A 19061-nucleotide genomic window follows, 5' to 3' on the forward strand; every position below is an offset into this window, starting at 1 on the left:
GCGTCTTAGGTCACCATCTAAAGTGTATTGCTTTTATTTAGGTGCATGTCTATATTCTTCCGTCATTTTGTTCTGTAAAATAACATCTACCATTGATCATGCAGTTACTTGTGTGTCAAGCTCTTTATAAAATGAAGCCTACAGTTGTATAGCTAGGTCTGTTTGAGGGGTCCCTGGCAGTGTGATCGAGATCTATCCCTGGTGCATGAGCGGGCTTTCTGGAGCCTATTACCTATGGTGAGACACCTTGCTCACCCTTGATGCAGGGGGGAAGGGTTTGGTCCTGCTTCAACTGAATGTACCAGGCTTTGCTGTCCCCTCATAGGAGGCCTTACCCTTTTGGAGGAGGGGATCGGGGGTTTGCAGGGGAAGAAGAAGGAGCAGGAGGAGGGATGAGAAGGGGATCTGTGGTTGGTATGTAAAATGAATAAAAAAAATTTTGAATGAAAAAAATGAAGCCTATTTGAACCTCACAACTACTCAGGAGGTAAGCCTTTTAATATTCACTTTATGGGCAAAACCCTGAGGAATAAAAAGATTAATATGGAAAGATGGCTCAGCAGTTAAGAGCACTTATTACTCTTCTGGTAGACCCCTTTGATTCCCAGTACCCACGTGGTGGCTCACAACTGTCTGTAACTCCAGCTCCAGGGGATCAGATGCACTTTTCTGACATCTATGAGCACAAAGTGTGCACGTGGTGCACAAACATACTTGCAGGCAAAACATGAAATGAAATAAAATTAAAACTAAGGTGTTGTCGAAGACAGGAGCCTGAATTCAGGCCCAACTAATCTGCCCTTAGAGCTTGTGTCCTAACTACTGGGCCCTAGCGTCCTCCAGTAATGCCTTCTGTACATTACAGGCACTAAAGACCCTTAATTAATTTGTGAATCAATTAATCAATGCAACAAAAGGCTGTTGAGTAGCTGTCTATAGACCATGCCAATTTCAGAAACTCCTTCTGACCCACACATAGTATTAAGGCAGCTAAGACTGCAAAGGATTTAGGAATAAAATCAATCTGGGCATTACTAAAACAAAACTGTACCAATACTAACACTGGCAACATTAGAATTAACCAAAGCCACTGCTTCACAAACCCAAGTAGACTAAGCTGAGTTTAACTTCTATAAAAGAGGAGGCTATACATATCAAAGAACTAAATTATGGAGTGGGAATGTAGATCCGTGCATAAGGCCTTGTATCAGATCCCCAGTACAGCAAGAACCCACACGTACAAATTAAATAAACAAGTAAATAACGTAACTCTTTGATTGAACCCTGGTGTTACATATGTTCATACAGAAAAAGAGCAGGGGTTACATACCTTCAGCTAATGTGCAATTTAATAAGCTAATGTGAAGTAGAGGACAGCGCCTGATATATACAGGAACTTCCATCACAGTAGAAGTGGGAATTTCCCTTGTTCCCATTTTGTAACTAAGCTGAAGTAACAACAGACAAAGCCATGAGGCAAGATGAATGAATGACAGCTGAGAAATATTAGTCAGATTCCACAGGGTTAAGTTATTGTGAATCAGAGGTGTCAAGTCCACTCCCAAGATTCCGAAGAGCAGCTTTCGGCAGCAGGAGTATCTAGTCAGGAGGAGAACTGAGAAGCTTAGAGGGAGGAAGAGGGAGGAAGGGGTGTTTCCTGCAGAGGGGAAAATCGCTCACAGGACCCCTCTGCTGTAATAGTGACTACTTTGTTTGCCAGGGTTGGGTCAGCTCAAGGGCATCTGAAGATCTGCAGATCTCCCTGGGTCTGCATTCCACGGAGGAAAAGAAAGATTAATTACAGGCACCTGCCAGTCTGGTCATCCCACTTAATGCAACCGACACAGGAAATTTCCTTTCTCATTCCAGAAACCACTGGATCTCCTGCCTCTGTAATATTTGCACATCTGTCTGGAGAGGGGGCAAGCAAGCCCCTATTTCTCCTAAGCAGTAGAAAAAGACAGCCTCAACAAACCTTGAAATTTGTCCTAAAAATCTGAAAGATTCCTTTTTTTTTTTTTTTTGGTTTTTTAAGACAGGGTTTCCCTAGCAGGGGGGACCCTAGGATGACTGTGACTTATAATAAGTTTTGGTTTTGCCCAATCACTGGGCAAGCTTTAGTGAAACATTTCTCTATTAGGATAAGAATTTGTGACATATCAAGCTGATGAAAGAAAATGCTGGCTGTACTTTCAGGAGGGGAGGCTAAAATCTTTTTAGATTATGGTTTAGCCTATAGAAAAATGTCTGCCGTAAATCAAACAGTGAAGTGGAAGATGAATAGGAATCTCACTTACACAACTTAAGTAAAACATAGGCTCTCTGAACAGATGAAGATAGGTTTCTTCTGTATCCCAGAATCTAAACAATATTTATATGTATAATTCAGCTATTATTTGGCTTGAAAGGGCTTATTGGGAAATGTTGTCATTTTTACTATTTTCTACAAAGTATTTTCCAGTTTCAAATAACCCTGGACTTTTGAATTATAACTTGTTTTTATGTTCAAGCTATCTGTGTATTAGTTCTCCTGCAGTTATACATAAAATGTTTTTACATTCCAAAAAAAGGACAAATACTATAGTATTGTATTACATGAAATATATAGAATATACAAATTCATAGAGACAAAAAGGAATATAGAGCAATGATTTCCTAAGTACAGGATCTTTGTTTTGTATGATGGAAAAGCCCCACAAATGGACAGTAGTATCAGGACATAATATCATGAATGTAATAAATCAATACAATTAATGTAATTAATGAATATCATAAATATAGTTATTGAATGACTACTGGGAATGTAATCAATGAATACCACAAATGTAATTAATGTCATGAGTGTAATTTAAAAAATTAATTAAAAAAAAAGTCAGGGTTTCTCTGTCTAGTCCTTGCTGTCCTGGAACTCACTTTGTAGACCAGGCTGGCCTCGAACTCAGAGATCCACCTGCCTCTGTCTCCCAAGTGCTGGGATTAAAGGCTTGCACCACTACCACCCGGCCCTGAAAGATTACTTAAGAGATATTTCAACAATGTATGTCTTAGGTAACTTCCCCAGGAAGAGACCCATAGGCTGATGTACATGCAAGGCTTATTGGTTCTTAGGTTTTTGTTCTGTATGGTTTTGTTTTGTTTTTTTTTTTGGGGGGGTATTTGTTTGTTGGTTTGTTTGTGTTTGTTTTTTGAGATAGGGTCTCTCTATTATGTAGTCCTGGCTGTCCTGGAACTAGCTCTACAGACCAGGCTGGCATTGAACTCAGAAATCTACCTGCCTCTACCTCCTAAATTCTGGGATTAAAGGCAAGCACCACCACCACCACCACCATGTCCATCAGTTCCTGGGTTTTTTAATGAAGAGTTCAGAATAGCTACCACCATGAGGAATAAAGGAGGCAGAACTGGCAGAGGGATTCATTCCCCTGCTGTGCTGTTGGAATAGAAACATGTGCTAAGCTTCTGGAAAGTGGTGCAAAGTTGCCCTGAATGAGGGCAGGCATACACCTTTATATCCTGGACCTCTTTGATGCTGGCTGCCACCAGGGACGGGTGAAACCTCTTGACTCTTGCTAAATCACTAATTACACTAGAACTCACTGGCAGCCAGCATTACAGCTTCAAGAATTCTTAGTACAAACTGCTGGTCAGCTATTAGTCACAGTCAAGCTCAAAATCAAGGGAAAAAATTGCCTTGTTGATTTCTAGGAAGTAATAAAGGGAAACAGACGAGAGACCCCCATCTGGGAGCAGAGATTTAGGAAAGAATGAATGCATTGTAATCAGCACTTTCGTTCCAGTAGTGAGGGCAAAGCAAGGGCTAGATAACCCTCAGAAGGAAGGCCAGTTTGTACTTGGTGGTGGAAAAATCAGTTCTCTTTGCAGACAGCAGGGAAATTTTTCTTGTGTTACACAAGCACAAATACTACCCATCTTGATTTAATTCCACATGGGCCTAAAGTATTTGTAGTCTGTCAAGTTCTTGGAAGAAAAACTGAGAAGATGACTTTCTCATACCTCAGGAAATGAAAGTCCCAAACACTATCATCCCGGTACCCTCCCCACCACTGATTCCCTCTATGGCTAACCACTTACATTATTTCACAGATGTGTGTGTATTATATTTTAAAATGTAATATATTACATTATTTCACAGCAATATATGTGTGTGTATATATGTATACCTATACACACACACACACATATCTCTTAGACTTTATGTTACATAGCAAAAACCTTTTTACTTTACTCCTTTTTCAAAGGGATGGAGCTCAGTAGTAGAGCATGTATTGACTTCTATCAGGCCCTAGGTCCAATCCTTAGTACCAACTAATTAATTAATTAATTAATTAAACAAAGCAATGTGAAATACAATGAAATGAGGTATCTGACTTCTCTCCACCAGGTTTTGAATTCCTTGCATAGAGGCTCTCAAGACTTACTCTTTCTTATTTCCCCCACAGCTAGGGATGGTCTTCAAATATCAACACCTTGTTCAACACAGGCACCAGCTAAAGTGGACACAGGTCTACACTAGTAAGCACAGCCAAATATTTGTTCATTCTGATGGACAAGGCATCCAGGAAACAAGTGTTGACTTGAATTGCATAGATTTAGTAGTACTGGACTGGACAGCTAATGGTCTTCTTTCAGAAATCAGGTGATTTTTTTGTAGAAATGAAATCATAATAATTTTTCCTCATTGATTTAGATTTTTTACAGGCATCTGTAACTTTTGAAAGCTTTACAAGAAATAAGATACCCCATTCCTTTATATCTATATGGTAGCAACCTGTCACATGTCAGATAAAATATTGACTGCCCAGTTCAATTTGAACTTTCATATTAAAAAAAGAAGAAAGCCGGGCAGTGGTGGCTCACGCCTTTAATCCCAGCACTCGGGAGGCAGAGGCAGGTGGATCTCTGTGAGTTTGAGGCCAGTCTGGACTACAAGTGAGTTCCAGGAAAGGCGCAAAGCTACACAGAGAAACCCTGTCTCGAAAAACCAAAAAAAAAAAAAATAATAATAATAAAAAAAATTAAAATAAAAAAAGAAGAAGAAGAATCTGCAGGATAAATTTGTTGCATGAAATAATTAGGTTTTTTGAGTCAACATTTTATGTGCCCTAGACTAGCCGTGAACTTACTATGTAGTCCAGGCTGGCCTCAAACTTGCAATAATCCTCCTGCCTCAGCTAAGTATTGGCATTACAGTTGTAGCCTACCATATCTGACTTAGAGAAAGCATTTTAAAAGGCCCTTCATGAGAAATGAGTGTGCTGTTATTTACCTATTATTCAAATATTTTCTCTGTCATCAGAAAGCCTTCTCAACTAGAATAACCTGGTTACACACCAAGTCATTGGCAAACAGCAGAAACACTGTCTTGTAATTAGCCTTTTGGGAGAACGCATGTTTTGAATTGCTGCCTGCAGCCCTGGGAGTCTTGCAAGAAGCAGAAGTGAATTAATCTAGAAAAGATTTCCATGACAAAAGCTGATTTTTTACATATGGCTTGAAGAATCTGAAACTGGCTAAAATGGCAGGTGTGATCAGCTGAAAAGTCTGTGATGTCTATACCAACCCTAAAAGTAGGAATCATAAAGCAAGTGATGGATTGAATTGGCACAAAGGTACTAAAATTTATGTCAAGGGGCTGAAGAAATATCTGAGAGGTTAGGAGCAATGGCCGCTCTTCCAGAGGACCTGGGTTCAATTCCTAGCATCCACCCGGCAGCTCACAACCATCTGTAACTCCATTTCCAGAAGATCTGACACCCTCCTCTGGCATTTGTGGGCACCAGGCAATCATGTGGTACACAGTCATGCACACAGGCAAAATACCCACACACAAAAGGATTTTTGTTTGTTTTTATTTTCTGAGACAGGGTTTCTCTGTGTAACAGTTCTGGCTGTCCTGGAACTCACTCTGTAGACCAGGCTGGCTTCAAACTCACAGAGATCTGCCTGCCTCTGCTTTCCAAGTGTTGGGATTAAAGGCTTGTGCCACCACGGCTTGGTCAGAAAGATTTTTTAAAATTTTATTTTAAAGTTTTGTCAGAAAAGGATAAAAAATAAAGCCAGATGACATAAATTTTAAAATATTTTGGCACACAACATAGTTTGCACTCAGCCTAAACCCACTGTACTGACGTCTGTGACGAGGCATTTGACTTCAGGGCTAATAAAAGAACTGTACAGTAAAATGACCATGGAATACCGCTTTTCACTGGTTGGAAAAATAGTTGTTGTCAGTGTTAGTAATGCTGAGGAGGAAAGTGCCATCTGCCACCATTGGTGGAAAAGCCAAGAGGTACAAACACTGGTGTGCAAGCTCACAACGTGGAATCTTCGTATGAAGCCTTGGATGCATCAATTTTATTTCTAAGAAGTCAGTTGAAGAAAACACTTCCAAAGTCCCCAAACTGCATACATGTGACACTGCAGGCAGTGGGCATTTCCCACCTGTTTTTTTGGCTCTTCCTTGTAATATCCCCTCAGGGAATGACAGACTCAGCGTTGAAAGGGACCGTCTTCATCTTGCCATCCAACCTGGAAATTGCCCTTTGTGCCACTCACCTGTGCTTCTACCTAAACATTTCTTTTTCTATGATGACATGTATTTCTTTTGTGCGTGGCCCTGCACTCCTCCAAGCACAGGTCCAAGTGTGGGGTCGGAGGACAACAGCTCCACTACGAGGGTCTGGGGGAAGGAAATCAGGTCATCAAGTTTAGTGACAAAGGCCTTTACTCACTGAGCTATCTCACGAACCCCGAACACTTTTTTTTTTTGTAGAAAGGAGATCACAGACTTACACAATAGTCGTTTGCAACTTTAATCATTAGCCAGATTTTACTAACATTAGGTTGAAAGCCATCTCTGCGTGGCTTACACTCTTCAGTTCTTTAAAGCAACACAGAATACATTTAATCTAGTTTTAGATACCTGAAGAACGTTATGTCCCAACACACATTTTCTTAACTGTGCTGGGTCCTGGGTTTCTGTGTTCTCACAGGGTGTGATTCCTTTTATCCTCTTGGGGAATAGCTGCTGCATGCTTTATCAATAGCTCCCTAAAAGAAAGAAGAAGAAGAAGAAGAAGAAGAAGAAGAAGAAGAAGAAGAAGAAGAAGAAGAAGAAGAAGAAGAAGAAGAAAACAAACAAAGAACTAGCCAACTAGCCCTTAGACAGCAATGAGTGTCACAGGGCCCAACTAAAATAAAGGGCTGGGGGGTGGGGGGCAGGGGGAAGAACCAGTTGTTTTGATTTTTTTCAGGGTTGAGACCCCAATGCTGAGGTGTGGTCAGACCTAAACACATTCAAATTAAGGGTAACACTAATTGAACTCAGTACATGCATGTCTATATGAAGTCACAAATTTGAGAGGGGGTGGTTGGAAGGACACAGGAGGAGTTGAGGGGGAGTAGAAATTATGCAAACGTAGTGTGCTCGTGTAGGAAGTTCTAAAAACATGGTAATTAGAACAGAACACTATACTGTAGAACAGCGGGTCTTTCCCTCTGGTTTTATTTGTTCAGTAGAGGAAGAGTCAAGTATATCTTTGGGAGACAATGGGGAAAAAAATGTCCATAATTCCAGGAGTTAGGAAGCTGAGGCAGGAAGATAGTGAGTTGATCTCCTAGGATGTCTGCCCTAAGTCTACACCATGTAATCAGACAAAGAGATGAATAGAGCATTCAATACTGTATGCTTCAAGACAGGCAAGTCTGGGGCTGAGGGTGTAACTCAGTAGTTGAGTATGTCCTTAGAATACGTAAGGTTTGCCAGGTGGTATGGTTCACGCCTTTAATTCCAGCACTCAGGAGGCAGAGGCAGGCGGATCTCTGTGAGTTCGAGGCCAGCCAGAGCTGTTGTTACACCGAGAAACCTTGTCTGGAAAAACCAACCAAACAAACAAACAAACAAAAAACATAAGGCTCTGAGACCCAGAAAAAGAAAGAGAGGAAGAGCAAAGCAAAAGGAAGTTCCTTTGTTACCAGTAAATATGAGAGGACCGGAATCCTAACATGCCCCATCTAATGCGTTGGGTCTAGATGGAGGTTATCCTGCACCAAAGAGAATCTACTTGTCAACCTAAATCACTGGCTAGGAGTCGAATGATCTGCTCCTGAACTCAGATTACCCACCTGTTGTACTCAGGTTTCCTCCCTTCCTCAGAAAAGACACTGGGAGAAACTGTGTGGCTGCATGGAGAGCTGTGGGTCTGACAGAAGAAGCCAGTGAAGCAGAGTACTGTTAGAGTTTATCTGTCCAGAACAGCAATCCTTAAAAGCAACTAACACACACTTTCAGGGTTAAAACAGGTCTCTGTGAGTTCGAGGCCAGCCTGGTCTACAGAGCAAGCTCCAGGACAGACAGGGCTACACAGAGAAACTCAAAAAATGAATAATAAAAAAAAAACCCAAAAAAACAAAAAAGTTAAAACAGGGGCTGAGTACTTGTATGTATGAGAGCTTGGCTTCTATCCTCTGTATAACAAGAAAAAAGAAGAGAAAAGAAATTAAATCCACATAAAATAGCTGGGTATGGTGGCGCACACCTTTAATCCCAGCACTTGGGAGGCAGAGACAGGTGGATCTCTGAGTTCAGGGCTAGCCTGGGCTACATAGTGAGAATACTACTGTCTTAAGAAAGTATTCTATGATGTGGGCATTTGCCTCTTAGCCTAGCTCTCTGGGAGCTGAGACGGAAGAATGTAGGTTTTGAGGTCAGCCTGGACTACACAGGGATTTCTAGGACAGTCTGGGCAAGTTAGCTAGACTTTGCCTAAAAGATAGTGACACAAGAGGCTAAAGCAGCATGGTTGCTGTAAGTTCAAAACCAGCCTGAGCTGATAGTGAGTTCCAGTCTGGCCTGGGCTACAGTGTGAGTGAGCTCTTGTCTCAAAAAACCAAAAATGCTGGGTGGTAGAGACACATGCCTTTAATCCCAGCACTCGGGAGGCAGAGGCAGGCAGATCTCTGTGAATTCAAAGCTAGTCTGGTCTACAGGGCAAGTTCCACAATGGCCAGAGCTACACGGAGAAACCTTGTCTCAGAAAAAAAAATACACACACACACACACACACACACACACACACACGAATATACACACATTAAAACATATTGGGGGACTGGAAAGATGGATCATTGGTTAAGAGCACTTGCTGCTCTTGCAGAGGGCCCACGTTCAATTCCCAGCACCCACATGGTGACTTCCAACCATCAATAACTGCAGCACCAGTGCGTCTAATGGCCTCTTCTAACTTTTGCAGTTCGTATACATACATGCAAGCAAACACAAATGCATATAAAAGTAAAACTTAAAACATCTTTTTAAAAAATTGAAAAGGGGCTGGAGAGATGCCTCAGCAGTTAAAAGTGTTTGTTGATCTGGCAGAGGACCTGGGTTCCATTCCAAGCACCCACATGGTAGCTTTCAGCCATCCATAACTCCAGTTCCAGGGGAACTGAAGCCCTCCTCTGACTTCCACAGGCAACATGTGGTGTACATATATACATGCAGGCAAAACATTCAGACACATAAAAAATAATTAAAAAAATAATTAAAAATTTAAAACACCAGATATTACTTCAGAGCTATTAGGATAACAATTACCAAAACAAATAAACAAACTCAAATGTTAGTAAAGACAGAAAAACTGGAGCCTGTGTGCATTGCTAGAGGAGTTGTAAAATGATACAGCTATGGAAAAGAGTTTGGCAGTTCCTCAAAATGGTAAACAGAATTGTCATATGATCTAGCAATTTCATTCCCCTATGTGTACTCAAAAGAACTGAAGTCAGAGACTCCAACAGATTATCTGTGGACTAATGTTTATAGCAACGTTACTCATGATAGCCAAATGCTGGGAACAATACAAGTGTCTATCAATACATGAATGAATAAACAAAATGTGGCATATGGTATATGCATACAATGGAATATTGTCCAACCTTAGAAAGGGATAAATTCTGATGCATGTTGCAGCATGGATGGATTTTGAAACCATGTTAAGTAAAATAGGTCAGACACAAAGGGCAAATTCTTCTTATCCGAGGTAGAAAAGGCAAATTTAGAGAGGCAGAAAGGAAATTATAGGTTACCTAGGGCTAGTATATTACTGTTTAATGGACAACAAGTTTTATTCTGTCATGAAAAAGGATATTGGTAATGATTATGCAACATGTTGAATGTACTTAATGCCACTAAATGTATGTTCTAAAATGAGTAAAATGGTAAACATTTTATATATATATATATATATATATATATATATATATATATATATATATATTATATATGCATTTTTTCCCTACAACCAGAAAAGAATGCTGAATCAAAATTTTAAGAGAAGACAAGAGTGGAAGTATTTCAAATAGACTCCTTCAGCAACATCCAGGGCAACCTACTCTAAGGTATTAAATCTGTAAGACAGTTTTGAGGGGCCTCTGGAAATAGGGATGGGTTAGCTGAATCTATAAGGGAGATAGGAAGCTGTCGCCTGTGCATCAAATGGGGTAACTCTAGCTACAGCACCTTGTCGTGATGTAGCTTTTAGAAAAGTAGTTTCAGGTTGGCGGTTGACTGGGGTTACTCTGAAATTGAGCCCCTACAAGGCTTAGCTTTCCTCTTGGCTTGTTTACTTGGCTTGTCTTTCAGCGTCTGAGCCAAGGCCAGAGCATCACCCGGGATTCAGGAGAGATTTGGATCCCCTATCACAGTGTCCCCTCAGCTTCTGTCTTAGGTCACCAGTCCTCAGATCACCACTGTCTCTTGTGCCTACTGTCATCTGTACTTCTAAAACTCACTGAGCCGCCCAGGCATTTTTCTCCGGCTGTTTAACAGGGGTTCAAGAAGTGTTTTTCTGGTTCTTCCTGCTTAGCACCTGCTTTTGTAATTATCCTTTTACAGCCACAACAAATGCTTTTTCCTTCCCGTTTCCTCAGGCAGCAGAGCATGACCTGCTCCAGCTGGTGAAGAAGTCTAGCGCTTTCTCCATCCCTACCCCGCTTCCATGCCTTCCAATTGCCTTTGCCAGCCACAGTGGTACTTGTCTCCACAGTCACCTGCAAGCATCACTGGCAACAGGCACTGCTCCAGTTAGCGTCCTCTTATCCTGGAGTGACACACACCTTTAATCCCAGCACTTGGGAGGCTGAGGCAGGTATATCTCTGAGTTTGAGGCCAGCCTGGTCTACAGAGCGAGTTCTGCTACACTGAGAAAACTTGTCTCAAAAAACCCCAAACTCTCTAGGCTTAATCTCCCTCTGGTCAAATATTTTGGAGGAAAGGCTGACTTCTTTTGTCCCCAGGCTTGCAGATCTCAGATCCACAACCATTCTCAGAGAATCCTCTATGTAGAAACAAGCTTGAGAGCTGTTCTTAGGCACTCTGAAAGATCTTGAGAAATTTTGCATTATAATAAAATCCATATTGAATGAAATGTACCATGGTATATAGCTCAGTGGTAGAGTGTGTGCTATGCCTGCATGAGGTTCAATTCCCCAGGGGGCTCCCTAAAAATTGCCACCCTGTGTGGTGTGTGTGTGTCTGTGTGCGTGGATGTGTGTAGAGCAAAAGTTGATGTCAGATGTCTTTCTCAGTTGCTTTCCACTTTATTTTTATTTATTTATTTATTTATTTATTTATTTATTTATTTATTTATTTATTTATTTATTTTGGTTTTTCAAGACTATTTCTCTGTGTAACCCTGGCTTTCCTGGAACTCGCTCTGTAGCCTAGATTGGCCTCAAAGTCACAGAGATCTGCCTGCTTCTGCCTCCAAAGTGCCGGGATTAAACACCACTGCCTGGCCACTTTATTTTTTTTTAAGACAGAACGTCTTGATGAACCTGGAGCTCACCGGCCATCAAAGCCCAGGAATCTTGCTGTTCCTGCCTCCTGCCCCTGATGCTGGGTTATTGCATGTCACTGTCCCCAGCTTTGTTTTTATGGGCGTGGGAACTGAACTCAGTCTCAGGCTTGTGTGACACTTTACTGAGTCGTCTCTCCAGTCCTCTTGATCATTAAGACAACAAGCCAGATGGTGGTGGCACACACCTTTAACCCCAGCACTAGGGAGGCAGAAGCAGGAGGATCTTTGAGTTCAGGGCTAGTATGATCTACAGAGCAAGGCAGGAGGATCTTTGAGTTCAAGGTCTACAGAACAAGTTCCAGGACAGCTAGTGCTACACAGAGAAACCCTGTCTCGAAAAACAAAACAAAACAAAAAAATAAAAAACATAAGCCTGGTTTAGGGATGCACTTGCCTTTAATCCCAGCACTTGAGAGGCAGAGGCAGGCAGATCTCTGTGAGTTCAAGGCCAGCATGTAGTTTGTTTCAGGAAGAGCAGGACTTCAGAATAAGGGACTCTCTGTAGCTGACACTATCCCTAAACTCAACAATCATATTCCCAGCAGCTGGGGCTACAAGTTCACACTTGAAGAGAGGTCTAGGGGGGTGCATTACCATGTCCTGTGATCCTGTGATCCAGTTTCGGTGAGATCCTACTAATGCAAGTGTTGGCAATGCAGATCATGGATCATGGACTCCAGGCACAATGTGGCAGTCTGAGCGGCACCACTCACTACCAATATGAAGGTGATGATGTCTGCCAGGAGCAGAGGTCCTAGGGGCAGGTTGCTGAATTTGAACCCTCTGTTCTGCTGCTTCCAGCTTGATGCTCTTGGCCAGATCACTTGCCTTTTCTGTATTCCCATTTCCTGCTATAAATACAGAACATGCTAGAATCTAATCGCATAAGATGGTTACGAGAATCTGATGAATTAATTAGACTAGTACCACACACGTGGTAACCAGTGTAAAGATAAATACACCCTGTTTCATGCAGTCTCCGACTGAAGGCAAGGCTTCCAGAATTCACAGAGAAGCCTTGGGAAATCCAAGGATGTTGAAGTGTTCTGAAAAATATGGGTAAAACTAACAGTGGAGCCGGGCGGTGGTGGCGCACGCCTTTAATCCCAGCACTCGGGAGGCAGAGCCAGGCGGATCTCTGTGAGTTCGAGGCCAGCCTGGGCTACCAAGTGAGTTCCAGGAAAAGGTGCAAAGCTACACAGAGAAACCCTGTCTCGAAAAACCAAAAAAAAAAAAAAAACTAACAGTGGAAATGAGCAAGGATCTAGGTGTGGTGGCACTTTACCCGTACTCCAGCACCTAGGAAGTGGAGGCAGGAGTCATTTTGAGTTTGAGTCCAGCATCAGAGAGGGGGCGGGGGAAGCACTAGAAGATGAGAAATGAAATACGTAGTGAAAATAGAATAAGGAGAAGAGCTCAGCAGAATGTTATAACCATTAAAAACAATTTGAGAACGTGGCTGGGGAGTTGGTTTCAAATGCTCTGAGTACTGAGGATCTTACTCATACGAGAAATTGGATTCCTACTCCTGCTCCCTTTCCAGCTGCCCCAGAGTGTACGGCCTCCCTCTACTCACTGCTCAAGCCCACCCTGCTACTGAGCGGCAGTTAGCAGCTCCTTGTAGGCCTGTTTCAAATGCAAACATAGTGTCTTCTATTAATAAACACGACTGCTGCCATGAAGCAGATTAGGCATAAAACCAGACAAGATCAATACACAACAAGGATGCTGACGGCAGAGCGCGTGCTGCACGAGGAAGGGGGATTACAGCCCCACAGGACAGAGTGCACAAACCTGCTTCCTTGGCTCTCGTCCACAGTGGTGTCCTGGAAGATAACGGTGGCTGGCGGGAATGGGGGACAGCTGTCAAAGACCTTTTCGGAACCAGTCCTCAGTCTGTGACAATCCAAAGACCTGCTGTGTATTCAAAACTCATGCTTTGTTTGGGGTTTGTTTGATTGTTTTGGGTTTTTCCTTTTTGGTTTTTTGAGACAGGGTTTCTCTGTATAACTGCCCTGGCTGTCCTGGAACTCCCTCTGTAGACCAGGCTGACCTCAAACTCACAGAGATTCACCTGCCTCTGTCTCCCAAGTGCTGGGATTGAAGGCGTGCACCACCACTGCCCTGCTAAGATTCATTGTTTAAAAACAAAATATCGGAGAGCTGGAGAGATGGCTCAGAAGTTAAGAGCACTGGCTGCTCTTCCAGAGGTCCTGAGTTCAATTCCCAGCAACCACATGGTGGCTCACAACCATCTGTAATGAGATCTGGAGCCCTCTTCTGTGTACATAATAAATAAATAAATCTTAAAAACAAAATATCAATACCCAATACTGACATGGTGGAAAGATAGAACTGATTCCCACTAGGGTCCCCTGTCCTCCACATACACCCATGGCACTCTCATTACACTCCCACACATACACAAGTAAATGAAATACAGTAAAAATTTTAATTAAATTAAAATTTAAAAAGAAAACAAATATCTTCAAGGATATTTCAACAAATTCCTGTCTCTAATAATCTTGTATACTCTGGCAAATGAGCTGGCTGAAAAAAATAACATGCTTTGCATTATATATAACCATTAACATTTATCAGTTTTAAGCCTCCCCTTTTATGTTCTAATTTTTTATAAGTTTTTACATTTAGCCACTCATTTGGTGCATGCATGCCACATGTGCATGTGCATGTGGACGTCAAAGAGCAACTTACTGGAGCCAATCATCAGGCTTGGCAGCAGCGTCTTTGTCCGGTGAGCCGTCCCCCTGGCCCTCCTCTTCTCTTTTATTTTGATGCTTGTTGTCCTGCCCTGCACCTTACTCCCTCAGAATCCTAACAACACACGGTTGAATCTCATTTTTCTTGGCAGTCATGTTTTAAAAGGTTACGGTGACTATGGAAACAGGTTTCTGCTGGCCTCTGCCCACAACATTTTTATCAATTAGCTATATGCATTTCTATTTAAATACATTTTACTTAATATATGCTGTTGATTTTTTAACATGGGTTTCTGGCCCTATAACTCATGTCTAAATGAAGTTTGTTTAATACATATTTTCTCTGTTTGGCATATAACATTCTTGTTACTTTTAAAGATGCTAGACATGGGCTTAAGAGATGGCTCAGTGGTTGAGAACACTGGCTGCTCTTATAAAGCACCGAGGTTCAGTTCCTAGCATCTACATAGTAGCTTACAACTGTTTGGAGCTCCAGTTCCGGTGAATCCAATGCCCTCTTCTGACCTCCAAGAGTACCTGCATATACAGACAAACAGACATGTTGTGTGATATTTTGATTGTGTTCTGACAAATAAGGCTTGCTTGGAGTCAGATGGAGGGGCTAGCCACTAGCTGAACAAAATTAACCATAGAGATTTGGGGGACTGTGGACAGATAGGAGACAGGAAGTAGTAATGCGGGGCTGAGAGAGGATCTCAGCCTGTTTGAAGGAAAGAATGGAAGAGGTCGGAGGTGACTGGTGGCTCCCCTGCTTCTCTGATCTTTCAAGCTCTTACCCTGATATCTCACTCCCGATTTTTTTCTTGATAAAGAATAATTAGTTAAGGCTTTACCAGGTGCCCAACCTGGGGCATGAATTCACAAGAGAGCCACTTGCCCCTTGCTGGACAGCCACCAGAGCGACACTTGCTGGAGCGACGGCACCACTGGCTGGCTTCTCAGCTCTTTCTCCAAGCCCTCTGACTGAGTCTGGGATTTTCCTGTTGCAGCCTCTCTACAACAGTCTCTTGCTGCCACCCAAACTCCACAGGCCCCAAATCCAGAGTCACCTGAGCACCAATGCCGCCGGAGTTACCTGCTTCTGACTGGCTGGCTCTGCCTTCAGGCAGCTTCCGCCACACATGTGTCCGTTTTTCAGACAGCTGGCTCCCTCTCCCCATGGGTTGTAGGCTTCCTTTGGACCCCCGCCTTGGGCTGCTGCAGCACTAGGTAGCCACCTTGACACCTGCTCAGGTTTCTATTGTTGCAAGGGCCGGCCGCACATTCTCAGCTCACTGCTACATGAGAACAGCTGCAGCTGCCCTCAGCCAGGCTGTGCACTGTCTGTGTTCTCTGTCCAACTGTGCTACACAGCAGCAGCCACCCTCACATTTCACTCTTATCCTCAGCAGACAACTGGGAAATCTTTTTTTTTGGGGGGGAGGGGGATCTTAAAGGGGGAAATTAGTTTTTTTTAAAAAAAGCCAGGCAGTGGTGGTGCACATCTTTAATTCCAGCACTTGGGGAGGCAGAGTTCTAGGCCAGCCTGGTCTACAGAGTGAGTTCCAAGAGGTTGTTACACAGAGAAACCCAGTCAAAAAAAAAGAAAAAAAGAAAAAGAAAAAGAAAAAAGAAAAAAAGAAAGAAAAGAAAAGAAAAATATAACGGTTTTTTTTTCCCATGTTAAAAATGGGGAACAATATCACAATGGAGAGAGTTAGGTCTCTGTATGATTCTACAATGTATGGCTTGCAAATGGAACAAACTAATGAGATAAACAACTTAGCTGGGATTGATATAATGTTAGTCATAATGATTATCAGTCTGGTAATTCATATTTTATCCTTAAAAAATGGTTTGATAATGTGCCAAATATGAGAAATTGACTCGGGTTGGGGATTTAGCTCAGTGGTAGAGTACTTGCCTAGCAAGCAAAAGGCCCTGGGTTCGGTCCTCAGCTCTGGAAAAAAAAAGAAAGAAAGAGAGAAATTGATTCATAAGATACAGACCATAAAAAGATTACTACAGATAATACGCAAGCCCTACAACTAATTACTAAAGAGAATAATGCAAATTTGACTGATAAGTTACAAGTCTTAGAAAAACTTATGAAAACAGATAATAGAGATATTCAGACCCAGACAGAGGAATTTAAAGGAGAACCAAACTCACCATTACATTATGAAATTAGAGAGGAACAACTCAGGTTATAAAAAACAAAAAACAAGGGGTTGGGGATTTAGCTCAGTGGTAGAGCGCTTGCCTAGCAAGCGCAAGGCCCTGGGTTCAGTCCTCAGCTCCGGAAAAAAAAAAGAGAGAGAGAAAAAACAAAAAAACAAAAACAAAAAAAACTTAATTTATCCAGTCTCCATACAGTAACAACCACCAAATGATAGGTATCCCCAAGGCTATGGAAGAACTCACTGGATTCCTGTGGAGATGTTAGATTAATTAACCTTTTGCGAGGCAGATGTTAAATTCATGGGCAACTAGTAACAGAATTGTCCCACAATACTGAAGAGACATGGTTATAGTATTATTGGAACCTGGTCCTCAATTACAATGGAGGACCTGGTGGAAAGATGAGGCTAGGACCAATGAACAATGAAGTAGGACTAGAGGTATTGAAATCTCCCAAGACCAACTTCTTGGAGAAGGTGATTGATTATACTGATGTACAAAGACAGTCTTTATAGGATGACCACATGCTGGCTCTATGCCATGCAGCAGCTTTGAATGATTGGGACAGAATTGAAGAAGTTGGAAAGAGAACTGAGTCATTTACTAAAATTATACAGGGCCCAAAAGAAACCTTCACTGATTTTTTTTTACAAAGATTGAATATGTAATTCATATGTAAATAATATGATATCAAATTTAGAAGCTAGACAAATAATAATTGAATCTTTGGCTTTTTAAAATGCTAATTCACAATGTAAAAGGGTAAATAGGCCTTTAAAGGCAAGATCAGTACCCATTGAGGAATAGATCTGAGATATATTCAATATTGAATCTCATAACCATGATGATGCTTGGGTAGGAGAGGTGGTTTCCAGAGGCTTGAAAAAAAATCAAAATGTTAGGTGATTGTAGGTAGGGCATTCCTAGAAACAATGTTTTTCCTAGGAATAATCCAAGCAGAATGTCCCTGCCTTCTGGAGTATGCAGAAGGTGCAGTAAAAACCAACATTGAACCAATGAATGCAGATAGATCAACAAGGGACAGACAAGGTAACCCTTTGCCATCAAGAAATGCCTTGGGGCCAGGCGGTGGTGGCGCACACCTTTAATCCCAGCACTCGGGAGGCAGAGGCAGGCGGATCTCTGTGAGTTCGAGGCCAGCCTGGTCTACGGCCCGAGATCCAGGAAAGGCGCAAAGCTACACAGAGAAACCCTGTCTCGAAAAACCAAAAAAAAAAAAAAAAAAAAAAAAATGCCTTGGGAGACCTCTTGCAGGCCCCCGTGTCAAATTTGTGTAGCTGAAGTTTTCTCTGGTCCTGCCCAGCCCCACGGACCCCACAGCTGCTTATAAAATAATCACTCACAAGCTTATATTAATTAAAACTGCTCAGCCATTAGCTCAGACCTACCAGTGACTAGCTCTTACATTTAAACTCAGCCCATTTCTGTTAACCTATATGTTACCACGTGTTTTGTGGCTTTACCTGTGTGCCATTACATGTTGTTCCCTGGACAGCTGGCTGGCATCTACTGACTCAGCCTTCCACTTTCCAGAATGCTCCTTGTCTGTTTATCCTGCCTATACTTTCTGCCTGGCCACTGGCTAATCAGAGTTTTATTTATCAACCAATCAGAGCAACACATTCACAGCATACAGAACATCCCACAGCATCTCCCCTTTTCTGTCTAATCAAAAAGGAAGGGTTTAACTTTAACATAGTAAAATTACATATAACAAAACAGTAATTCAGCAAGAATTACAGTTATAATATCTAGTCTATTTGTATTTGTCAAATTAAAGAAAATATTCTATCTATCCTATATTTGTGAATCTAAAGTTTCATATCTAATTTATCATTTATCATAACCAAGGAAAATTATATCTAGTCTTCAACTACATCAAAGACCTCAGAAGGATATAATATTACCTAAGTAAATAGGAAGAGCATTGTAAGCAATTTCCAATAATCTAGAATGACAGAGACAGTTGGCTACTTGAACAGTCACCCAAAGTGTTGGGGCACCCATCTTCAGCCTACAGGCCTAGAGTCTCTCAGTCACTTTTCTCTGTGTCCTCTAGAATGTCTGGCAATTTCTTCTGTGAAGCAGGAAGCTGAAGGACCATTTTGCCTTGCAAAGTTCAGTGGCCACCTTCCTATGGGTCCTGCATGTCCAGTTGATGCAACATTTTGTCAAGCAGTCCAGGCAAGAACAGTTTCTTGCCCAAACAGCTATTTTTGCCAAGAAGAAGATAAATTCCATATGGAGTGTCTTCAATGCCCAT

Source organism: Peromyscus californicus, unplaced genomic scaffold (assembly GCF_007827085.1).
Source record: "Peromyscus californicus insignis strain IS unplaced genomic scaffold, ASM782708v3 Scaffold_6__1_contigs__length_162567912, whole genome shotgun sequence".
Lineage (NCBI taxonomy): Eukaryota > Metazoa > Chordata > Mammalia > Rodentia > Cricetidae > Peromyscus > Peromyscus californicus.